The sequence below is a fragment of the Mastomys coucha genome, unplaced genomic scaffold (genome assembly GCF_008632895.1).
Source record: "Mastomys coucha isolate ucsf_1 unplaced genomic scaffold, UCSF_Mcou_1 pScaffold18, whole genome shotgun sequence".
NCBI lineage: Eukaryota > Metazoa > Chordata > Mammalia > Rodentia > Muridae > Mastomys > Mastomys coucha.
The window spans coordinates 19,341,808-19,351,613 of record NW_022196900.1 but is presented as its reverse complement, the minus strand read 5'-3'; the positions used below and the strand labels follow the sequence as shown (position 1 = coordinate 19,351,613).

General features: G+C 42.2%; 1 protein-coding gene across 17 annotated transcripts in view; it reads left to right on the top strand.

Annotated features, from left to right (window-relative positions):
- The window catches only part of Lpar1 (lysophosphatidic acid receptor 1), a 170,176-nt gene that overhangs the window by 74,157 nt on the left and 86,213 nt on the right, over nt 1–9,806 (top strand). For 8 of the 17 annotated variants that reach the window (XM_031377501.1, XM_031377507.1, XM_031377502.1 and 5 more), the window contains one exon: nt 5,084–5,152. The exons of the other annotated variants lie outside the window; for them this stretch is intronic. The gene's annotated coding sequence lies outside the window, so the exon portion shown is untranslated. The remainder of the gene's footprint in view (nt 1–5,083; nt 5,153–9,806) is intronic. 17 annotated transcript variants of the gene reach the window in all.

Here is a 9,806-nt window from a genome sequence, read left to right as displayed (position 1 = left end):
ATATATATATATATACTTTTCCATGCTGCCTGAGAACCATTTGAGTCTAGTCTCTTTAGGCCCTTATGCACATCTGGAGAGTCCATGTTCTTGTGTGTGTCTAGTTCTAAGCATGTATCACATCATCTTTACTGTAAAGCTTTTGTATAGAGGCTTACTCTCAGGTCAGGCCTCTCTGCTCTCTTAATTTGTCTTAGATAATAGATGAGTTACTTTTCTAATTGCTTTGTCTACCTGAGCGATTATTTGGGGGGGTCACAGCTTGAGATTACATTACGTAGGCAGAAGCTACTTATGTCATATCTATAGTGAGGAAGCAGAAAGAGATGAGTGCTCAGCTCATTTCCCCCTGGTTATCCAGCCTAGGACCTCAGCCCCTGGGATGGCACCATTCACATTTGAGATGAATCTTCTCCTTCTGTTACAATCTAGAAACTCCCTTTGGAAATGCCAGAGGTTTGTCTCCTGGTGATTCTAGATCCTGTGATGTTGACAGTCCTTATGAGTTCCCATAGATAATTTGGTTCTGAGAATTACCACTGGAAGTCAGGTTGGGTTTACAGAGACTTCTAGATTTTGAATATAAATGACCATTTTGTTTGTTTGGTTGGTTGGTTTTGTTTTTTCCAGACAGGATTTCTCTGTGTAGCCCTGGCTGTCCTGGAACTCACTCTGTAGACCAGGCTGGCCTCAAACTCAGAAATCTGCCTGCCTCTGCCTCCCAAGTGCTGGGATTAAAGGCGCGCGCCACCACCGCCCATAAATGACCATTTTGAAGGCAGAGAAGGATGGTTTGGTTGTGCTATTCCTTGTAAGCCAATTGTATTCTTGAATGAACCAACTATGCTATCAAGAGTTATGTTGAATTATATGTAAAATAATAGTATTCCTGTCTTGTTTTTCTCCTGTCATTAACAAAATAGCGTCTGTTGGCAAATCTATATTTAATGGGAATTATTCAGAATAGTCCAGCATGGCCATGCGTTTTGTTTTAAATGTAGAAACATAGCAAACACACTTAAAAAGGTTTAATTATGAACCTACTGAAAGAAATTGCTTTGATGATGACATCATTCTTTGGTATATTTAAGCTAGAATTAAGTTTGATTCCTAAGTGATAGCATTCTAGAGACAGCTTTTTTCAGGGGGAGATAATCGGACATTCCCAGTGAGACATAACAAAGGTTTCTACTGCTTCACCTTTTTTTTTTTTTTTTGTGGGTGACTTTCCAGTGTTTTTGTGCTCTTCTGAGGTGAGAGACCATTATATTAGACGCTGCCATTTTAGACTTTGAAGTTAAAACTGTGTTCCATTGTTGACAGTGGAGTCCTAGGCTGGGGGAGTGATGCAGATCTTTTGGATAGACTGGCCCCTCACACTTAGGCTGGTGATCCTGTACAGTGAGGAGCTTGCCCTGCTAGCAAAGATGACACCTTGTAGGCCCTGTGGCCTGACTACTAAACCAGGAGAGACCCCCTGACTCTGTTTCCCTAACAAAGCCTCTTATCAAGGTGGATCCCATTGTTCTGGAGTTACAAATCATCTTCTTCCTGTACACAACCCACCATATTCAGGAAGCTCTGCACCAACCCATGGATTATTTGTGGTGCTTATTGACTTATGAGAGAACATTTAATACTGGTCAGAGAAGGGGAATTAGGCTAATGTTTGTGCCTCCCCCATCTCCTGGATTCCTAAGTTGAAATCCTAATCCCCAGGGTAATTACATTAGTACATGGTGATTAAGTCATGAGAGTAGAGCCTTCCTGAGTGGTGAGGGGTCCTGAGTGCCCCCTTTGTTTCATGTGAATTGTGAGAATTCAGTGATTAGGCCTTCGGCCTAACCAAGGTCTCCCACCAGTACCCAACTCTGCTGTTAGTGTCCATGGATCCTAGACTTCTGATCTTCAGAACAATGAGAAATACATTTGGTGTGGAGGCCACTGAGGCATGATGGTGGCCAGGGCAGTGCAAATTCACAATAAGGAAGCTAGGTGCCCGTGCCTGGAGGAGGCAGAGCAGCACAGGGGGATGCTCCTGGTGGCTTTCTCTGGGAGGGACTCAGATTCTGGCAAGTAAGGCAGAGCGGGGAGGGCTGACCCTTCTGATCCTGCTGTTTCTCCTTCCCAGCAGCCGTAGCTCCCATGGAACACTGACTGTTGTTAATTCAGCTCCTCCTGCACTGTAGTCACGGTCCTCCAGGTTCCTCTCAAACCCCTGTTCTTGGCTTTGGGTTGTTTGGAGGATTTTGCCTTTTTGTTTTTGCTTCTCTGTATTTTCACTAGAAATTGGGTGTGCTCTGTGGCAAATTGGGGATGATGTCATCTTTACTCGGAAGTGTGCAGGTTTTATTGATTAACTACAGCTGTTGATGCTCATGAACTATCTCTGTGTTGAGCTGGTGTGAAAGATGTTAGACTTGATTGTTTCTTAAGGATCGATGTAGCCATTCTGGGAAGAATGCAGTGTATTAGGAACTATCTTTCCACAGATCACATGCCATCTGCAAATGACAAAAGAGCTGGCATGTCCACAGTTTTCTGTCTTCTTTTAAAATTACAACTTAGTAACTTAAAAAAAAAAAAAAAAAAAACCTTTGTGTAAATTAGAATTGCTTTTTTCCAGTCCAGCTGTGGTATGATCTCAGGCTTATGAACAGGATATGAATATAGGAGACCTCAGACCTTTTGGCCAGCTCATTTAGCGGGGGAGAGCTTGCTGCTGACTGTCTAAAATTGCTGTTTTCAGCATCAGTCTCTCTCAGTAAGATGCCCAGCATCCAGGCGCTTCATCCTATGGGCCAACCCTGTGAAGATGTGGGGACATTCTCTTCTGGTTAAGCTCTATTAAAAAGCCACGTGCAGCCACGTGTTCTTAGGTTCTTGGCTGAGTGTTTTTGTAGCCAAGACTTATAAATGGTAACATCTTCTCTCAGAATGGTGCCTTTAGGATTTCAGCTGAAGTCTTTACTGAATGAGTCAGAAATTTTCTCCTAAGACGTTCTCTACCAGTCTTTAGAAATGGTCTTCAGTTTGGATTAAAGTCCTCTTTGCTTTAGTTTTTTAAGAGAAAATATCCATTTTTGTCTTAGACTGGGCATAAAAAATACATAGGATTGTTCTTCGTCCACAGTCTGGAGCCGTCAACTCTCTGTTCTGTGCAAGGCCTCGTGGAGGCCTTGGTCTATGAAACGGGCAGTATAGTGAGTAGATTCTTGGGTGAACTCAGGACCACCAGCACCAGCATGGCCAGGGAACTCCTGGGTAAATTCATGTTTGTAGGCTCAGCCCATACCTACTGAGTCAGGAGTTCAGCGGCTTGAGGCCTACTACCTGATTCCGAACAGTCCTTCCAGTGGACACTTGGGACCACATGTTGTAGTTCGAGAAGTGGTTGAATGCACATCTGGCTTTCAAGGTTAGCTCACTTTGAGAGCTTGTGAAAATATAGATTCTAGGTCTCATCCATAGAACAGGAGTCAGGAGATCTTGGCAGGGTCTGGGAATCAGTGTTTTGTATTCTCTGGATGAGTGTGCTCCATTTCCCACTGGGTCCTAATGCATCACTCAGGAACTATTGTGTGTATCATAGCAACTTGTTCCCAATGGGAGTTTTTAACGAATTCAGGTTGCCAATAATGGCATGTAATCTAAAGTTTGCTTCTGAATTACTTAAGGACATTTCAGAAATAGAGATACCTTTAAAAAATGTAGATATCTAAGTCCTACTAGGTTAAAACCCCTCATTAAGTTTGGTTAAATGTGCATTGTTTAGTGTTCGTTTTGTGTGTATATTATAGCAATTGAGAATGATGAGTTTTGAATTTTTTAGTATTTGTTGACAATGCCATATTAATATCTTTATGTATTTTGTATTATACATGGGGCAACTCTTACCAGGATTTAGTAGATCTCTCAGTATCTTTCCTTTTTCTCAATAATATGCAACTTGTTTCTTCTTTGATTTAGTCTTCAGAGATCTCAGAGTAAAAACCTTACTTTAAAAAAATTATGGGCTGGAGAGATGGCTGAGCAGGTAAGAGCGCTGACTGCTCTTTTGAAGGTCCTGAGTTCAAATCCCAGCAACCACATGGTGGCTTACAACCATCCGTAATGGGATCTGATGCCCTCTTCTGGTGTGTCTGAAGACAACTACAGTATACTTAGATATAATTATAAATAAATCTTTTGGCCAGAGCGAGCGGGGCCAACCGGAGTGAGAGAGGTCCTGAATTCAAATTCCCAGTAACCACATGATGACTCACAATCATCATTACAGCTACAGTGTATTCATATACGTAAAATAAACAAATAAATCTTTAAAAAAAACTTATTTATTTATTTAATGGATATGTATATATGTGTGCCTGTGTGAATACATGTGTATCACATGCATGCAGGTGACCTTGGAAGCCAGACACAGCCATTGGATGGCCTAGAACTGGAGTTACAGGTGGTTATGAGCTGCCTGATATGGGTTCTGGGAACGAAATCTTGGTCTTCCACAAGAGCAGTAAGCGCTCTTGACTGCTAAGCCATCTTGCCAGCCCCTAATTTGTGATTTAAAAAAAAAAAAAAACAAAAAACGAACATCTATATCACCTTCAGTGTCCTGGCTGGAGATAAACTGAGCGACCAGTGGAAGGTCTGTTCTTTGCTTCAAAGTAAGTTTCCTATTTGGTAAGCTTGTCTCAACTCTGTGCTGGTGTCTTCCCTTGTCTCCTTCCATCTGATTGGCTGGGCTGAAAGAGTTAATGTTTCCCAGTACCAAGCAGAGACACAGGCAGTGGGGGAAAATCTGGTTCATTTTGTTTCAAAATAAACCATACCTCACATAAGTACAAACAGCTGCAGTGCAGGCTCAGGGCCAAAAGAAACCAGTGTGGTGCTACGAACTCCAGCGGAGAGGAGTTCATGTATCATGGATTTGAGGGCAGGCTCCATCCTGAAGTCATTAGGCCCCAGCGGGAGCACAGTCTTTGCTTGTCATGCTGGTCACCTCCCTAGACACCATCCCAAAGAAAACCGAGTGGCTTTTTGAAGATGGCCTTTTTAATTCTTTTGTTTTTTTTTCAATCCCCAGTCCCAGAAGACTGAATACACTACACTTGAATACACTATATGTAGGACACAGACGGAGCTGGACTTTAAGGTATTTACAGCCAAGCTTTGCTGGCTGCTTGGCTTTTTTCCCCCCTTATCACTGGGTTCAAGCAGTAGGCACACTCACCCTGGCCCCGTGACACACTGCTTCCTTTTCCAGCCTCAGGAAAATGTTGGTCAGAGAGAAAAGGCCTTTGGGTTGTTTCTCCTCTCTGTTTTATCTCGGACGATTCCTTATCAGCTCAGAAACACCCTTTACCCCCAACACAACTAGGAATTGACCCCAGGGCCTTGCAAGGGTTAGGCAAGGGCTCTGTCACTCACTGAGCTGTGACTCCAGCTAGCAACCCCTCCACCGTTCCTGCCCCTTAGTAATGCCCCCACATCCCCTGTCCCTCAGCACCCTGCCTCCAGTACCCCTGCTTTCTATCATAATAGTACAGTAGCCTGTCTTCAAAGTGGCCATGAGCTCCCTCTGCATGCCGGTTGGAAGGGTCTGTGTAACATTTACTGTGTGTTTGCCGTAGCCTCCTGGAGCTTTCTGGCCATCTAGGATGGTTTCTTTTTTGGCTAATGATGAGACAGTCTGAAGCCTTTCATTAGGTCTCCATTTGGGTTTTAGATGATGCCGTGAGCCGAGTCATGCTCTGTGACACTTGGGGTTTTACTAATCTCTTCACAGTCTATTTAGATAAAGCAGGGGAGGTACTTCTTCCTCTGCATTTTCTGAGGCTTTCTTGATAAACAACTTTTAACAGTTATCTTCAAAGGTATCACTATTAGATGTGACAGGGCTATAAGAGGATAGAACAGTAAGAGCTGGGATGCTAGCCATGCCATTAGGCCCCACTTCTTACATTTGTTCTCTTAGTTACTAAAATCATTGAGCAAAGGTCAGAGACACTTAGTTTTCTTTGTATCCATTCCCTTGTTTCTCCAGCAAGGTGGCCATGTTGGAAATGCAGTCCTTTGGATTGCTATATGAAAAACTGATGTCAGATTGAAAACATAGCTCAAAGGTGTAAAACATTTGGAGAGCAAGAACAGGGACTTGAGTTTGAGCCACAACACACGTAAGAAGCCAGGTGTGGTTGCAAGTACTCATGAACCAGCTGTGGAAGTGGAGACAGGCAGGTTCCTAAGGCTTACTGGCCGGCCAGCTTAGTGTGGTTGGCATATCCAGACCAAGGAGGGACCTTGCTTCCCTGTCTCAACAAACAATGGACGCTGTCTGGGAAACAATGGCTAAACTAAGGTGGTTCTCTCCTCTCTCTCTCTCTGTATATGTCTCTTTCTCTCTCTCTCTTTCTCTCTCTCTCTGTATATGTCTCTCTCTCTCTGTATATGTCTCTCTCTGTCTCTCTCTCTCATACACACACACACACACACACACACACATACACACACACACACACACACACACACTGTATTTGCTCACACGTGAACTCATTCACGTACACATACAAAGTGAGGCCAGGCCAGGCTGCCCTTACTGATCCTTCAAGTTGATAAAATCATATATGTGAATCCTCAGGAAGTAGGAATGTGTGTGTTATGCCCAGCTGGGAATCCTTGACACTCCAGCACAATGCTCGATTTTATTAGTTTCTCCTCTGTACTTGTAAAGGGAATTCACTGAGGTGGAGTGGTGCATCCTGGGAACAGGGAAGGAAATGAGATGAAGCACCTCATTATTTTCCAGCACTGAAGTAGATGCTAGGTTTGCATTCTATATCTTTTGTTATTATTGAACTTCAGGCACGATGCGTTTGTTAGCTTTAGGCTGCACACTGATTTTCTTTAAAGCTAACTTTTATCTCCATTTTGTTGGGAGGTTGTTCAGGGAAGCCAGGTTTCTGTTTGGCTCTAGAACTTTGAAAATAAACAGAGCTTTTGTGTTTTCGAGCAGCTCATTGTGGGCTGAGCAGCATCTGGAAGAGATTACTTATTCTTCTGGTAGGCAGAAGAAATATCACAATCTACTGTCTTCAAAGAACATGGCACCTTCCCACATTTCTTCTAGATCCTTGAAACGGAAGTCCCGAGGGTCACGTTGCTGGATGATCTCCTCTCTGTTGTGTATCAAACATTAAGTGTATATAACACTAAATATTTCTGTGGCTTTTAAAAACAGCCCAGGCTGGTGGTCTGGGCTGCCTGTACTTCCCTGAGTCTAGACTTCTCTTTTTCCAGGAGTCCTACTCGAGTTTTTGGCAACATACTCTTAAGCTTTGCAATTCATCTTAGAGCGCTTTTCTTGTCTTCTCCAAGACCAGGCCCACGTGTGTCTGGCATGGTAATGTACATTTTAACAGGGACTTCTGCCCAGTTTGAAAATTGAAAAATTAAATTTATTCTTGGCTTTGTCTGTTCTTATGGTTGGTACAGCAAAATATGAATACTTCCATTTACAAACATTTTTATCACAGATGTTTCTGTAATAAAGGACTCTCCCTGGTCTTTTTTCCCTCCACTCCTGGCTCCGTTTCTCTCCCAAGCCTGTAGGAAACTTGCAAGTATAGCACAGAGTATGAAGAAAGTTTTATTTCAGTAGTTGATTAAGAGTGAATTGCTTGGACTATTTTATAATGTATTTCTCATAAATGAGGACGATTTTCCATATAGAAAAAAAAAAAACCAGCCAATCAAATCAGTCAGTTAACATCATATTGTCTTCTGGTTTTTGCATCCCATTTATGTTGTCTCAGATTACCCATGGCTACATCCTGGCAGTTAAGTGTTCAGTTCATAACCTTGCGCTGTATATACCTGCTCTAATTATATTGTCTCTTTTATATGGAGTACTAGGACATGGCACATGGTAACTTCAACTTTGTTACACATTCCTTGTTGGTAGAAGTTAGGCCTCATTCTGCCTCCCAGCCCCATGCTCCCAGAAATAAGACTCAGACTCAACATATATTTACAAATACCTTGGCCATACTTCAGCATACATTACCCTGACTAGATTGTAACTAAAGATAACCCATTAATTTTAACCTACATTCTGCCATGCGGCTGGTTTCCTGTGCTCAGGTACCATGTGTCCATCTCTTCACATCTTCCTGGGCTGATCTCCCACCAGTCTCTATCCCAGAATTTTTTCTCCTCCCAAATGTCCCTCCTGCCATTTCCTGGCTCAGCAATTGGCCACAGGCTTTTTAATTGACAGGTGATGCACCCATCATATCATACACAAGATATTCTCTCTACATCTGCCCTCCCGGGTCTTCCTTTGAAGTCTTGGTGGAAGCCTCTATAAACCCAAAGTCTTACAGTCTACTTGCCTGCAAACCCAGGATCACCTGGGTGATGCCAAAACCTTCTGCCCACATAAGCAATGGTCAGACTCATTAGACCAAAGATGTGTGGCTTCTTTGATGGTCAGTCCATGGACATCAGGTTCTTACTTCTCTCCAACCAGACAGTTCTTCTTTCAGTAGAGAATAGTATTCCAATATCCACGTGCTAATTGTGCTTGTTGATGTTGACATATGACTCCTCCCAGCATTCTCGTTATGAGGACACATTAGTACTTATCCTTGGGCTGAGGATGTAGCTCAGTGGGAGTGGATTTGCCCAGTGTGTATGAGTATCTGAGTTTTATTCCCAGCACTTCTATCTCCACTAATACACCTTTCCTTGGTTCCACTGATACTGAAAAACCAGAGACTCGATTTCTCACTCCTTCTCTGTTGGTTATGCCCTTGCCTTTCGGGCTCCAGCATGTGCTCATGGCTGCCTTCTCTGGGAGCTGTGCTTATTTAACCTTTTTCTGCCGCCCTGCATTTGACTTCCCTTGCTTTGTTTCAAAATAAATGATTTTAAATTACTTGTGTTGTTTTCGACAGGCAGGGCTTCCCAATTTAAGTAAAATGTTTCAATACTTTTTCTCTTTAAAAAAAAATCCATGAAATATCATTAAAAATGGTGAGAAAGATTTTTTCTTTTTGGTAAAATTAAGAATGTATCTCGACATAAAGTGTAGAATATACTTTGTCTTATACTGTTGAAGTCATTGCTGCAATCAAGAGGGGCAATATCCATTACAGGTTGAATTTTCTCCTTTCTTTTTGAAATGCTTCCTATGTCAGCCTGCCCTTATATTCTCTGGCAGATTATAATAATCTGCCCTTATAATCCTTACAGATTATGCTGCATTTTTATACATTTATAGAATTATGCAGTGAGTACTGTGTTTCATCTGGCATCTTTCATTTGGCTTAACTATTGTGAGAATGATAGATGTTGGTGTGCATATCAGCAGCTCAGTTGGCTTTACTGACAAGTACTGTGTCATTGAATTGTCATACAACAATTTATCAATTCATGTGTGAACTAACATTCAGCTCTTTCTGGGGTTTGGATATCATAGATAATGCCACCACCTGCACGTGTGCTCAAGTCTCTTGTATAAACACACTTTCTTTTTTCTCAAGTAGGTAAGTAGGGGTAAGGTGTCTGGGTTGAATAGTAAGAGTATGTTTAACTTGGAAAGAAATGGTCTAGCTGTTTCTAGACTGATGTTCCTGTAGCGTTGCGGGCTACAGGATCTCATATCCTTTCCTTTCCAATACTTACTAAGGGTGGCCTTTCGCATTTTATTCACCTTAGTAGATACTTAGTAGTAGTTTGTTGTGGTTTTAAATTGAGTATTCTTTTTTGTTTTTGTTTTTGTTTTTTGTTTTTTGTTTTTTTTTTGT